The 13,200-nt window shown below is 52.6% G+C and overlaps 1 protein-coding gene across 1 annotated transcript in view; it reads right to left on the bottom strand.

The window, feature by feature from the left end:
• Window positions 1-8,946, bottom strand: part of KIF1C (kinesin family member 1C) — a 33,328-nt gene extending 24,382 nt beyond the window's left edge. The window contains 1 exon segment of the mRNA XM_043503690.1: window positions 8,652-8,946. The gene's annotated coding sequence lies outside the window, so the exon portion shown is untranslated.
• Window positions 8,947-13,200: the final 4,254 nt, after the last annotated feature.

The following is a 13,200-nucleotide window of genomic DNA, read 5'->3' as shown; positions in this document are numbered from 1 at the left end:
GATGCTAATGATTTGCGTTCGAACAGTTATAAAGCTGTAATTTTCTGAATATCAGAGTCTACTGTCACAGACAATTTTCTGACCAGTCCCGTATTTTCCCATGAGTGTGCAAATTTAAAATCAACACAGATAGTCAAAAATGCTCAAAAACTCATCTTTTTGCACATCTGTCAAATTTTAAAAAGGATAAAAACTGGAAAAAGCTTATAAATAAACATGGATATTATCCATAGAAATTATAAAAAATAAAAATTTCCTCTCCGCGTTATAAACAACGTTAGATACATCATTTTGGAAGTCTTCCATCAGCTAACCCAAGGTCTGAGATTCACTGCTGTGGGCTTGGGGTGGTTTTTTTTTTGGTGCAATGTAGACATTTCTCACAGATCACTAACTGGTTGAAAGATAGGAAACAAAGGGTAGGAATAGAGTGGTCAGTTTTTACAATGGAGAGAGAGAGAGAGACAAAGCAGGATCCCCCAAGGATCCCCTGGGAGACAAATGGCTTCCATAAAAGGAGAGACTAAAAAGATGGTCTCCTTACCAAGATGAACAGCCCCAGTTAAGGGGGACTTGAGAGAGGTCTATAAAATCATAAAAAAGATGTGAAAAAAGTGAAGCAAGAAATGTTATTTTATTCTTTCACACGACACAAAAACAAGAGGTCACCTGGAGAGAATTCAGAGGCAGTAGGTTTAATACAAACAAGGGGAAGTGATTTGTCACACAACACACAAGTAACCTGTGGAACGCCTCGCCAGGGGATGTTGTGAGGGCCAAAAGAATAACTGGGTTCGAAAGAGAATTTTATAGATTCACAAAGGATAGGTCCCAAACTGGTCAGCGATGCCACCCCAGACCTTCGACTCCCAGAAGCCAGGAGCAGAGAACAAGGGAGGATCACAGCAGCTCTGGTATAGGCCACTGTCAGACAAAGGGTCCTGGGCAAGACAGACCATGGTCTGACGCAGCATGGCAGGTCTTACGTTCCGATAGTTTACAAGAGGTCAGATTACATGGTCCCTTCCAACCTTAAAAATCTCAAGAATCCCAGACATCCACCATAGGACGCTGCTCGCCGATTTACAAAGAAGACACTCCCACGACACTGGAAATGGGTGGCGGCATATGGCCCTGCGATAAACAGACTCCCACGTGAAAAGCCTGAGTTGGGCCTACTTTGTAGGGGGACACACGCTTAAATCCTAAATAAAAAGCTGTTCCTCCTGAATGTTTTTTGTTTAAACTCCCCTGAAAATGTTCCTCCATTGCAAATGTTTTAATTATTACGGGGGGGAGCCCGATCTGCCAGTGGGCATCGCTTTTACGATCGCCTGCCGGGAACAGGCTGCAACGACAAAGGTCTGGGCGTTGTGGGTTCATTGCCCTGCAAGTGAACAGGCAGACAAAGTCCTTTCCACCTCGAGCAAACAGTTGCATCAGAAAGTGACTGTCGGGAGCGCCCAGCAAGGACAGACTCAGATCCCCCCCCCTCCACACACACACACACACACACACACACTTTGTGCTGAAGTTATTTGTAGATGGGAAGCCAAGGGACCTCTGGTGTGAATCACATGCCCCTTCAATTCATGCACTGAGCCCAGGATTAATGGCAAAGCCTCATGTTTGCCAAACCCACCAGGGCCCCAAGGAGCCCCAGGAAGAGCATCAGGGCAGATGATTACGACGACTGCTTCTGGCCTTAAATAAAAAAAAATAATAATAACAACAACCCCCCCTATGAATCTAGACACCCCCTCAGTGCATCCAGTTCTCCCTTTCCAGCCTCACAATGCGTATGGAAAAGCCTGGAGCACAGCGGGTTTTCCCTTGCGCACGCACGCAGGGATGACACAAGAGTGAAACCAGGCGTGGCCCCGCAGGAAAAGCCGGCTTCCCCGCACGCTGACTTCCCCAGCTGAAAACAGGGGAGTTGGTTTCCTCCGGGCAGAGAGCATGGGGCCGAGGCCCCTGGCAGAAGCAGGGAGCGGAATGAAAACAGACGAGTTGGTCAGCCCCACAACCTTGTCAGTTGACTGGGTCCCTAATGGAGTTTGGGGCTATGTTGTGCCGGGAGCTGTATGTACCCAGACACGCACTTACATCCTCTCTCCTGGATGCTCCCTGCCCGCAGAGCTTTCCATTTTAAACAGACTGGCCAGAGAAAGGAAGAATGGCTAGCTAGTGGGTTGGGGGGGAGGGAAACTGAGGCACAAATCGAGGACACACCACATGGTCATGCAGGAAGACTGCATCAGAGCTGGGACTTGAAACCTGAATTTCCTCTGTCCCAAATCCAGTGTTTCAAGAAGCAGCCTGGAGGTGGCGGCTAAGGCAGGATGCCTGGGTTCTGTCCCCAGGTCAGCCACCGACCTGCTAACGCAACCCTGGGAAATCACTGCGCCCAGGGTTACTGCACCCCACCCTTCCTCTGACTTGCTTATTCGTGAGCTCTCCAGGGTAAGGGAAGGGAAAGGTTTGCTTTGCAGACGAGGCCTGAGAGGTCAGACGCAGAGCAATGGCTTTTGTGAGAAGCGTCCACCCACCAGCGCCGGGGTGTTTTCGACTTTTGCTGTCTAGATAACTGATGGGAAAGACCTCCTGCCGGGAAACGACCGGCGGATTTTGGACAGCGAAGGCGAAACACCGTAAAAGAGGCCTGATTTTTAGGGCATCGAGCACATTTTGAAGAGGAGATGTCCCACAGATGTTTCAAGCCACTTCACCCAGCACACGTCACCCAAGAATTTCTGCACTAAACTCAGCCCTCAAAGATCGACCTAAAGTAGATACCTGGTTCCTGTGTCTGAGCAGAGCGGACAAGAAGGGGGACAATCGCACCAGGGCCCCAAGTTCCTGGTCCCCCAAAATATCTGTAACTGGTGTGATGGGGGGAGAGCAGGACCCCAGCAAACATGATGTACCAGGGCCCCACGTATCTCTCCATAGGCCCATACCTGAGCACTTTGTAATCTTTAGTGTGTTTATTTTTAATTTAAGGATGTGAAACTATTTCTCTGTTTTACATGCCAGAACTGAATCACAGTAATTAAAAATGGCACCTTGTTTTAAACAGGGAGGCAAATTAACCAAAGAGATGGCTTCCCAAGGGATGGGGAAGATTCTCCAGCATGTATGCTCTAAAAGGGTCTTTCTAGATCGCTTTCTAAAACGTAGCCCGACCAGACGTTACGAACTCGATGCAGAAATCCTTAGGTTAAATTCCCTTGCCCTTGTTCCACAAGAGGTCAGAATCGGGTTCTTGTGAAAACTGTCCCCTAACTGACTTAGGAACCCAAGTTCCATTTTCCAAAGCGACTTCAGCACTTTTGAAAATCTCACCTTCGGACAGTCACAACTACCCCTTCCAGCCTTAAAAAAAAAAAAAAAAAATCTCTCTTGCAACACCTGAAATCAGCAGAAGGCCAGCCCAGGTGTCTAAGCTCTTGCCTCTCAGAGAAGAAATACAAAAGCCCGAATTCTGCTTGGAATTTTCTTTAAAAAGGTCCGTGTCTTTGAAACACTGCATCTACCCCAGACAGAGCTTTTCAGCTCACTGCACACATTCCCACCCCTCGCCTATCTTCACAGCTGCGAGGTGCGTGCGTTTCAAACATTTGCCGTTTCAGCTTTGCTCCCAGCCTGTCTGCGTCTTACTCCAATTAAACACCATGTTTTGCAATTGCTGTTCCAAGGGAGGGCGGAGAAATAACTCCCCACCCCACCAAAAAAAAGTCACAAAATAGTTTTGGGCCACTCTAAATCCCATCTGGAAAGTAGGAGCCAATCTTCAAACCAAAAAGACAGATGCTTTGCAACAAGAACAGAAACCCCCCTCCCCCACACACATCATGCAAGTCTGTCTGGGTTAGAGGCAGCCTTCTTCTCGGAGAAAGCAGACACACCAAAAAGCACCTCTGTTATCCTGCAAGTCTAAATCCCCCTAGTCCTGCCCTGAGGGCATGGGATGGGTCTAGATGACGTCTCGAGGTCCCTTCCAGTCCTATGATTCTGGGGAGCAACCGCGAAAGACAAACGTATCCATAAATCCACCTCCTCCAGAAGCCAACAAAAAACTTGACCATGTGCACGGAGACCCTGGCCCATCATGGTGTCCCGTTGCTTTCTCGTACACCCCTTTGATTGGGAGCTCCATGGTGCAGGGCCTGTCTTTTTATGCCGAGTTTGTACTATATGGGATGCGGGTCCAGGACTGGGGCTACCCAGGACAATGGTAACATGCTAGAGACAGGGAACGGGATTCAGAACATGGACCATGAGCTGGCCCACCTCCTCACTGTAACAACACGGCTTAAAAGGACTTTTATTCCAGCAGAGACAACAAAAACTGAATGAGCACAGGGACCCGTCACCCATCAGAGGTTTAGGAAGTTTTGGGATCTCCTCCTGCCTTTAACCCTTTCTCCGCAGACAGACAGGCCGAGACAAGAACCTCAAGAACAACTCCAAAGCTTAATTACAACTTTAAGTGTCAACACTGTTAATTATAAATGGCTGCTCAGAGTCTTGGTAGAAAGGGCCGTCTGAAAACGAAGCATCTAGCGGTTTTGGAGATATTTGGAGGAGGGAAGAAATCCACCAGCTTTCCCAGCAAAGCAGGGAATCAGAGTTTTGCATAACCCAAGCAGAGGGGTCTGGGCGCTGGCAGGGAGCAGAATCCATGCCACCGAAAGCGGACGGGCTGATAACCGTTATGAAACGCCCCGTCTCGCCAGGCAAGGAGGGGTCTCCAAAAAGACAACAGCTTATCGGAAGACTGCACTCCCTGGAAGGAGTTTTGGGTTGGTACACAGGGCGGGCAGGCGTCTGCAGGGGGGTGGGGGCACCCACACATTTTGAAAGGCAGCCAGAAAAAAATCCTTTCCCCTCTTTGGGAGAGTCACAAGTTAGCACTTAACTTATGCAAGGGAGCCCAGTGAAAGCGTACTATCTGACTTCTACAAAATCCAATCCCTGCTTACGTCTTCTCGATGCTTCTTTTACCCCTAAACAAATCCCTCAGGCCACTTGTTTAGCAAAATGCTCTTACGCTTACAAGCGCAAGCCATCTGAGCCCTGCTCCTGCGAACCAGTTGCCAATCACACCCACAGCGAGCGAGCATCCTGCCAGGCTCGTAATGGCAAATGATGGTCATGGAGGGATTCAAGAGATCTGGGTTTGAATTCCCAGCTCTGCCCACCCCCCGACTCCCCATCTGACCGAGGGCAAATCATGTCAGCACTGTAGTGCCTCAGTTTCCCTTCCCTCGGTGTTAACGAGACTTCCTTTCTCTGGACTGTCTGTTCACACAGATTTTGTACCAGGATAGCTAGGCCAGACCGATAGTCAGGTAGGCGCGACCACAGGCGTGTGGCTTACACCTTTCCCTGCTAGATTAGAGAAGCCCTAACAAGACCATTGGCTGGAAACCGAAACTAGACAAATTCGAACTGAAAAAAAAAGGTACAATTGTTTTTGAAAATAGCGAGACTAATCTCCGTCACTGACAATTTTTCAATCAAAAGGGGATGTTTTTCCTACACATCTGCCAGGAATTAATTCAGGGTGGTTCTCTGCCCTTGTGTTATACAGGAGGCCAGATGAGATGAGCATACCTGTACCTTTGGATCTATGAATGCAGAGCGTCTTGGAAAATTTCCACCTGAAACATTAACGGTACATGTTGCAAACCGCACCGAAGACAACCATGCTAAGTACTGTATGTCATTACAGATTTCTGAAATAAAAAATAAAACTATCAAGGAGTTGCATTCTAAATCCTATTCTGTGCTAATCTGATTTGATAAAATACAGACACGCTGGAAAGAAAGGTGGTCATTTCACAAGTTTGAGGATCATTAGGCTTCCCATGGCAAATCTGAAATCTTCAAATGACCATAGACTGTTTGTACCATCCTAGAAGTTTTCTAGCAAAGCAGGAGTTATTTGAACAGCTGTTACAGCCTCAATGCCAGTGAGAGGAGGATCAGACATGCTCAGAGTAAACCAGACAAGAATGCCTGACGAAAAGGAGAGGCGATAAGATACAGGGAAAACGGCAGGGCGCGGATAACCACCCGCGCCCAACCCCTTGCTTAAAGCCACAAATCAAAGTCAACACGAAACCACTTTGAAAAGAGAAACAGAAAAAACTGGTCTCAAAGTTATATTAACTCACCGACTGACTTAGAAACAAACCAAGCATCGAACCTGAGAGCGTGTTCTTGTAAACAAAGGTCCTTTCCTTTCCACCCTGACAAACAGAATATCACATCTCTAAGGGCGGAACAAAAATGACAAAGCCCACCCCGAAGAGCTTCCTGAGAAACTGGAAAGTGACCCAGAGAATTCCTAGACAGAAAGCGATTAATGCATTTTTTCTCCTCCTCTCACCTCTGCACTAGCTGGCATTCAGAACTAAGGCACAATTTCCAAAAGACCAGGATCCATTCTTAGGGTTAAGAGTCAATGCTTAAATTCCTGGCTGTGACAGATTCCTTGAGTGACACAACCTCTACAAGCCTCAGTTCCTGCATCTGTAAAACGGGCATAACTGGCACGCCTCGCCCCATACCTAGGTGCACAGCACAAATAAAAAAGCATCTCCAAACTCAGCGAAGGCCAAAAGCATGCTTACGGCGCATGCTCGTTTCAACACCCATCCCCTCCACGCACGCCAATGCTGGGCATGTAAATAAGAGGTGTCTGGCAACTATGCAGCCTGGCGTGTGATCAGAAGCGTCTGGAAGAAGGGGGAGGCATGTTCTTAATGGGACGCGTGCGTTAACAGTCGAAGGCTGATGAAGTTAATCCAGAAGGCGAGTATGCAAAGTGCAGCAGAAGCTAATAAAATTATCATCAATAAGTAATTATCTGTGAAAACACCCACTACTTTTTAGGCACCTCAAGCAAATCCTGCCCTGAGAGACAAAGTACAACAACACGCACAAAGTAGCTCACTCTGGGTTTTTAAAGGGGACGTCAACAGAGCGGAAATAAGCCCCTTTGACCTGTAAAATCCAAGTCCAACGATTATAAGATTTCCCACCCATGGCATCCTCATTCTTACACGCTGCCTGCGACAATGGATTCTGGATGCATCGGTTTTCTCAGACGCTTGCCAAGCAATCCAATTTTCAGAGGCCGGGCACAAAGTATTTTCTGAAAAAAATCAGGTCCCTGGACAGTGGCATCCCAAGTCAGGCATTCAAAAAAAAAGCCCCCGAACCAACCAAAACCAAAACCCTGTTTTTTTTTTTTTTTTTTTTTTTTTTTTTAAAGATTGCTAAATCACTTTTGTAAATTTAAGCTGCTGAGAAGTCGTAAGTCGCTCCCCATTTTTTAACTAGCAGCTGGCACGACGTTTCACCAAATTTTAGGGCCAGGAGGGAAAATTAGTCCTTCCCGCGTCATCCTAGTCACTTCTGCTTGAGTGAAGGTAGGTTTTTTTGGAGAAAGGGGGACTACCTCGTCTTGATGAAAAGACTCCAAGCGACCCCACCGTGTCCCCATGGTTAATTACCCTCCCTATTAAAATTACGTGCCCTGTTTCTAACCTGAATTCACCTAGCTTCCATTTGGATCTGTTCTACTTTTCTCTACACATGTGGTCCCAGGACTCATAGGGGCCCGCAGACAATGCGAAAAATGCCCAAAGGGGGCCATATCTCCATTTGAAATTTCACAGGAGGGCTGCAAATGGGAAAAAAAAAAAAAGATTGAAAACAACTGTTTTATACCATCAGAGAGTCGTGTGAACTCAATTTATCTCCCCCCATGTAGGTATAAGCAACCGGAGCAACGTCTTCAGAGGACACACTTCCGTCTTTGTGAATCAGAGAGCAAAGAGAAAAAAAAAATCCAACTTACTTCACACTTCTAAAAATAATCCGTGACCACACAGCTGTGTGTTCCCAAAAACCTCCTCTCCGTAAATCCACCGGGAGGCATCAGGCGCAACATCACACCCCCCAGGTCCCCCAAAAAGCATCCACATGGTTCTCAGAATCTGGGATACTCAGAATCACAGGAGAGGCACCTTTGTAACCTGGATCCTTTCTGGATCTATGGCACCTGCTCAGCCCAGCATCCACCCACCCCTCGCAGATCCGGGTGGAGGACTCCCCAAAGTTACTGCCCTTAACAAGCTGAACTTCTTCCCACACCCACTGCCAACTTTCTCGCTCCTGATGTGACTCCGGAGCGCCATGTGACCAACCTATGATCCAGCCCAATTCTCTCCCCTTGGCCTTTCAAACACACAGCCCTCCTCCCTGACATACCTCCATCTGCCCCTCTTCCCACTCAAATACCTCCCAGTCCCCCCAAATCCATCCAATCCCCCAAACCTCTGACCCCCGTTACATGCCTTCCTGTGCCCTCCTTTCCCTAGACACCCCTCACAGAATATTGCTCAGCAAGAGAGGGTCCCCTCTCCCCTATGCATTGCCCCCCATCCCATGCATTGCTCAGCAAGGGGGGTCCCCTCTCCTCATGCATTTCCCCCCATCCCATGCACTGCTCAGAAAGGGGTCTCCTCCTCCCCAATCCCACGCACTGCTCAACGAAGGGGGTCCCCACTCCCCCCATGCATTACCCAGAAAAGGGGGGATTCCCTTCAGGCATTGCCCCTCCCCCAACCACTTACCTGTCCTTCCAGTGGCCCCTCCGCACCATCCCTAGGGCCTGGCTGAGATTGGGGTGTAAGGGGGGGCAGGAAATTGAGTTGCAAACCTGACCCCCCCCCTTTTTTTTTGCTTCTAGGGCTGTTGCATCCCGGCCGGGCCCCGTGCAATCCTGGGAAGGGCGGGAGGGGGATGTTGCAAAGATAAGAAGGGGGGGCTCCCCAGATTTGCACCGGAGCGCGGACGGAGGAGGAGCGGGGGGAGAAGCAGCAGCGGCCGGCGGCGCCCGCCGGGCTGGGCGGCAAAGGGACGCCGGGGGGGGGCCGGGAATGTCGCGAGACGGGAAAGGCGCCTGGCCCCTCCCTGGGAGCTGGGGAGGGGCCTTAAAGGGGCAAGGCCGGGGGGGCCCTAGGTAGCTCCCGGGGGAGGGTCTTGGGGTGCAATGCCGGGGGGAGAACCTGGGGTCTTTGCAATGCCTGGGGGAACTTGGGGGTCTTTGCAATGCCTGGGGGGTGGCTTTGCAATGCCGGGGGGAACCTGGGGGACTTTACAAAGCGTGGGGGGCTTTGCAATGCCTGGGGGGAACTTGGGGGTCTTTGCAATATCTGGGGGGCTCTACAATGCGTGGGGGGCTTTGCAATGCTTGGAGGGGAACCTGGGGGGCTTTGCAATGCCTGGGGGGGGAACCTGGGGTGTGGTGCAATGTCCGGGGGCTGGTTTCAATGCCTGGGGATGGGGGGGAGGGAGAGACCCTTGCTGAGCAGTGCCTGGGGGAGAAATCCCTGCAGAGCAATTGCTGAGTGATGTAGCGAGAGAGCTATGGGGGGACCCCCTGGGGAGAGCTGGGCTGCTCAGCTGTGGGGCAGGGGTGCCCCCCTGGGCAATGCATGGGGGGGCACCTGCTGTTAACATCCCAATCCACCCCATTTCCAGTTCAAAGTGACCCAGCAAACCTTCTGCAAATCTGTACATGCCATAACATACCAGCCATGGGGTTACTTCCCCCCGGGATCGCCCCAGGTCTGCCGTGCACGGGGGGCGTGTGTGGAAAAATCCCCCCCCCCACCACTAAGTGTGACAGACAGAGCCGTGGCTGCGGAGAGCCTGAGTCCCTGGCTCGGACAAGGAGGGAAGCTCACCCAGACTGCCTGAGTCAGCCGAGAGCCTGAACCGCTAGCTTGGAAACCGGGGGCTGCCCCGTTCCTTGCAAAGCGTGCTCGTGACGCTGCTTTCGCAGCTCGCCCGAGCCTGGCAGAAAGGAGAGGGAAGCAGCATATTATGGTGATCTGCCCCAGTATTAAGCGTGGGGGGCACGTCCCCAAAGAACTAACTGGGTTGCGGGGGGAAGCCTTTAACGATGAAGGTATCCCAGCTACCGAGCAACCCTATTCTCTCCCTGCCGCAAGAAACGCTTTGTGCCTCTAGGAGAAATGAGTACGAAAATCTGTATGGAGAGGAAGCTGCCTCTTTAGGAGGTTTATGGCTTTTTCCGTGATTCGCATTTTTACCCCACCCTGCTCCCATCATACTGACCTAGATTAAAAAAAAAATGTTATGGGGGACAGACCAAAAGCTTTGATCTTCCCATGTTGCTTGTTTCCCTTTCTTCCTGGACAACGCCTGCTGCTCTGGGCCGGCCGAAAACGTCCCTGGCAGGGAAAAATACGAGGGAACTCAGGAAAGGATGGCCAAGGGCTCACGTGAGATAAGGTGTGGGCTGTTGTGTTTGAGAAAACTCTGGCAATTCCCTAGTGCGCGGCACGCCTGTGGTGAAAACCAGGGCCGGTACCCCGGCGGTGTGTAGTTTTGCTTGACTGCAGGTGGCTAGAAGGGGACAGGATTCATCCACTGTCTTATTCCCAGTCTCTACACTCACCGGTTGTCTCCTGTTGGGTTTGTTATTTGCATTGTCATAAGGCCTGCGTGCCCCGCCGGCCGGGAACCCTGCACGGACACAGACCAAGGGATGGCGGCTGGCCCTGCAAAGCTTCCAATCTGGGTTTCAAACAAGAAACAAGAGCTGGGGGAAGACAAGCAAACAACGGAGCAGGGCTGGTCAGCATATCGAGGGGAGAGTTTATATTACCGGGTCTAAAATCACCCCACTAACCAAGACAGCTATCCCAGTAAAACGTGGGCACAGTCTATACCTGCGGTACTCCGGGGGCATGCAGAGGTCCTCCAGGGGGTCCATCAACTCCTCTAGATACTTGCCTACGTACCAGGTGACATAAAAAGCAGTAGCAAAGTCAGTGCAAACTAAACTTTCATGCAGCCCAAATGAGGGACAGCAGCAACTCTTCAATCGCAGCGTAGCTGGGCCCTGTCTGTATTTCCGTGTGATTTTGTAAGCGCTTCGTTTTGACGGCGGGTGGAAGGGAGGCGAAGCGAAATGAAGTGACTCGACCAAGGTTGGACGGGGACTCGGTGGTGGAGATGGGAACCCAGCCTGGATTCCCTGAGTCGCAGGCCTCTGCTTCCTAAAACTTTAAGAGCAGCTTTGGCCTGCCTGCCGTAGCCAGAGGTTAGGAGGTGTGGCTGCGTTTGTGGAAGAGGATCCCGGGTTGAACAGGATACTTGCAAGCAAGGTGTGAAACTCAGGACTCCTGGGTTCTCTCCCTGGCTCTGGGAGGGGAGGGGGGGTGAGGGGGTGAGAGCAGGGGGGCTGGAAGCCAGGACTCCTGGGTTCTCTCCCTGGCTTGGGAGGGGAGTGGGGACTGGGGGGGTTAGAACAGCGGGGCTGGGAGCCAGGACTCCTGGGTTCTCTCCCTGGCTTGGGAGGGGAGTGGGGACTGGGGGGGTTAGAACAGGGGGCTGGGAGCCAGGACTCCTGGGTTCTCTCCCCAGCTCTGGGAGGGGAGTGGGGCCTTGTGGTTGGAGCCAGGGGAGGAGCCAGCCCATTCGGTGTCCGTGAGGGACGTGCCGGCTGTTTTTCACGGTTTTCACGTGCGAGCCGGGCACTGCGGAGGGGCAGGCTGGGCCAGCCCGATTTCTGGGCACCGCGGCGGGCTGGTGGGGCGGATCTGAGCCGTCCGCGGGTGTCCTTGGGGGGGTGACGTGTGGCCAGGGGCCAGGTTGGCGCACAGACGCCGGTCAATGTTAGAGATCATTGGGGGGGCCCCAGACGCTGGTAGATGTTAGAGATTATGGGGGCCCCAGAGCCAGGAGCTGAGGGGTTTCTATGCCCCCTGCCCCGGTCCCGTCCAAGCGCCACGCAGTCTGGGGGATTGACCCACCGGGGCTCGGAGGAGCAGCCGCCTGCCTTTTTCCAGCCCCCCAACGGTTTCTCCAGCCCACCAACGGCTTTTTCCCACCTTTTTCCAGCCCCCCAATGGTTTCTCCAGCCCCCCAGCGGCTTTTCCCGCTTTTTTTCCAGCCCCCCAATGGCTTTTCTCGCCTTTTTTCCAGCCGCCAATGGTTTCTCCAGCCCCCAACAGCTTTCCCGCCTTTTTCCAGCCCCCCAATGGTCTTTCCAGCCCCCAATGGCTTTTTCCAGCCCCTAATGGTTTCTCCAGACCCCCAATGATTTTCCCGCCTTTTTCATCCCCTCAACAGTTTCTCCAGTCCCCCAACGGCTTTTCCTGCCTTTTTCCCACCCCCAACGGTCTCTGCAGCCCCCCAACGGCTTTTCCTGCCTTTTTCCAGCCCCCCAACGGTTTCTGCAGCCCCCCAACGGCTTTTCCTGCCTTTTTCCAGCCCCCCAACAGTTTCTCCAGCCCCCCAATGGCTTTTCCTGCCTTTTTCCAGCCCCCCAACGGTTTCTGCAGCCCCCCAACAGCTTTTCCTGCCTTTTTCCAGCCCCCCAACGGTTTCTGCAGCCCCCCAATGGCTTTTCCTGCCTTTTTCCAGCCCCCCAACAGTTTCTCCAGCCCCCCAACGGCTTTTCCTCCCTTTTTCCAGCCCCCCAACAGTTTCTCCAGCCCCCCAACGGCTTTTTCCCGCCTTTTCCAGCCCTCAGGCTTGCGCTGTCTGAGGTGAGGGGAAGCCGCCCCGGTGCGAGCGTCCTCTCCGCCATGCCCTGTCCCCATGGCCGTGTGAAGGGGTGGGGGAAAGGGGGCAGTACCCCCCCGCACCCTGTTCCCATGGCCGTGCGAGGGGTTGGGGAAAGGGGGCAGTACCCTCCCGCACCCTGTTCCCATGGCCGTGCGAGGGGTTGGGGGAAAGGGGGCAGTACCCTCCCGCACCCTGTCCCCATGGCCGTGTGAGGGGGTGGGGGAAAGGGGGCAGTACCCCCCCCGCACCCTGTTCCCATGGCCGTGCGAGGGGTTGGGGGAAAGGGGGCAGTACCCTCCCGCACCCTGTCCCCATGGCCGTGTGAGGGGGTGGGGGAAAGGGGGCAGTACCCCCCCGCACCCTGTTCCCATGGCCGTGCGAGGGGTTGGGGGAAAGGGGGCAGTACCCTCCCGCACCCTGTTCCCATGGCCGTGTGAGGGGTGGGGAAAGGGGGCAGTACCCCCCCCGCACCCTGTTCCCATGGCCGTGTGAAGGGGTGGGGGAAAGGGGGCAGTACCCCCCCGCACCCTGTTCCCATGGCCGTGCGAGGGGTTGGGGAAAGGGGGCAGTACCCTCCCG

The sequence above is a fragment of the Dermochelys coriacea genome, chromosome 28 (genome assembly GCF_009764565.3).
Source record: "Dermochelys coriacea isolate rDerCor1 chromosome 28, rDerCor1.pri.v4, whole genome shotgun sequence".
NCBI classification, from domain to species: Eukaryota; Metazoa; Chordata; order Testudines; family Dermochelyidae; genus Dermochelys; species Dermochelys coriacea.
The sequence above is the reverse complement of the archived record's forward strand: the minus strand, read 5'-3'. Positions and strand labels throughout refer to the sequence as shown.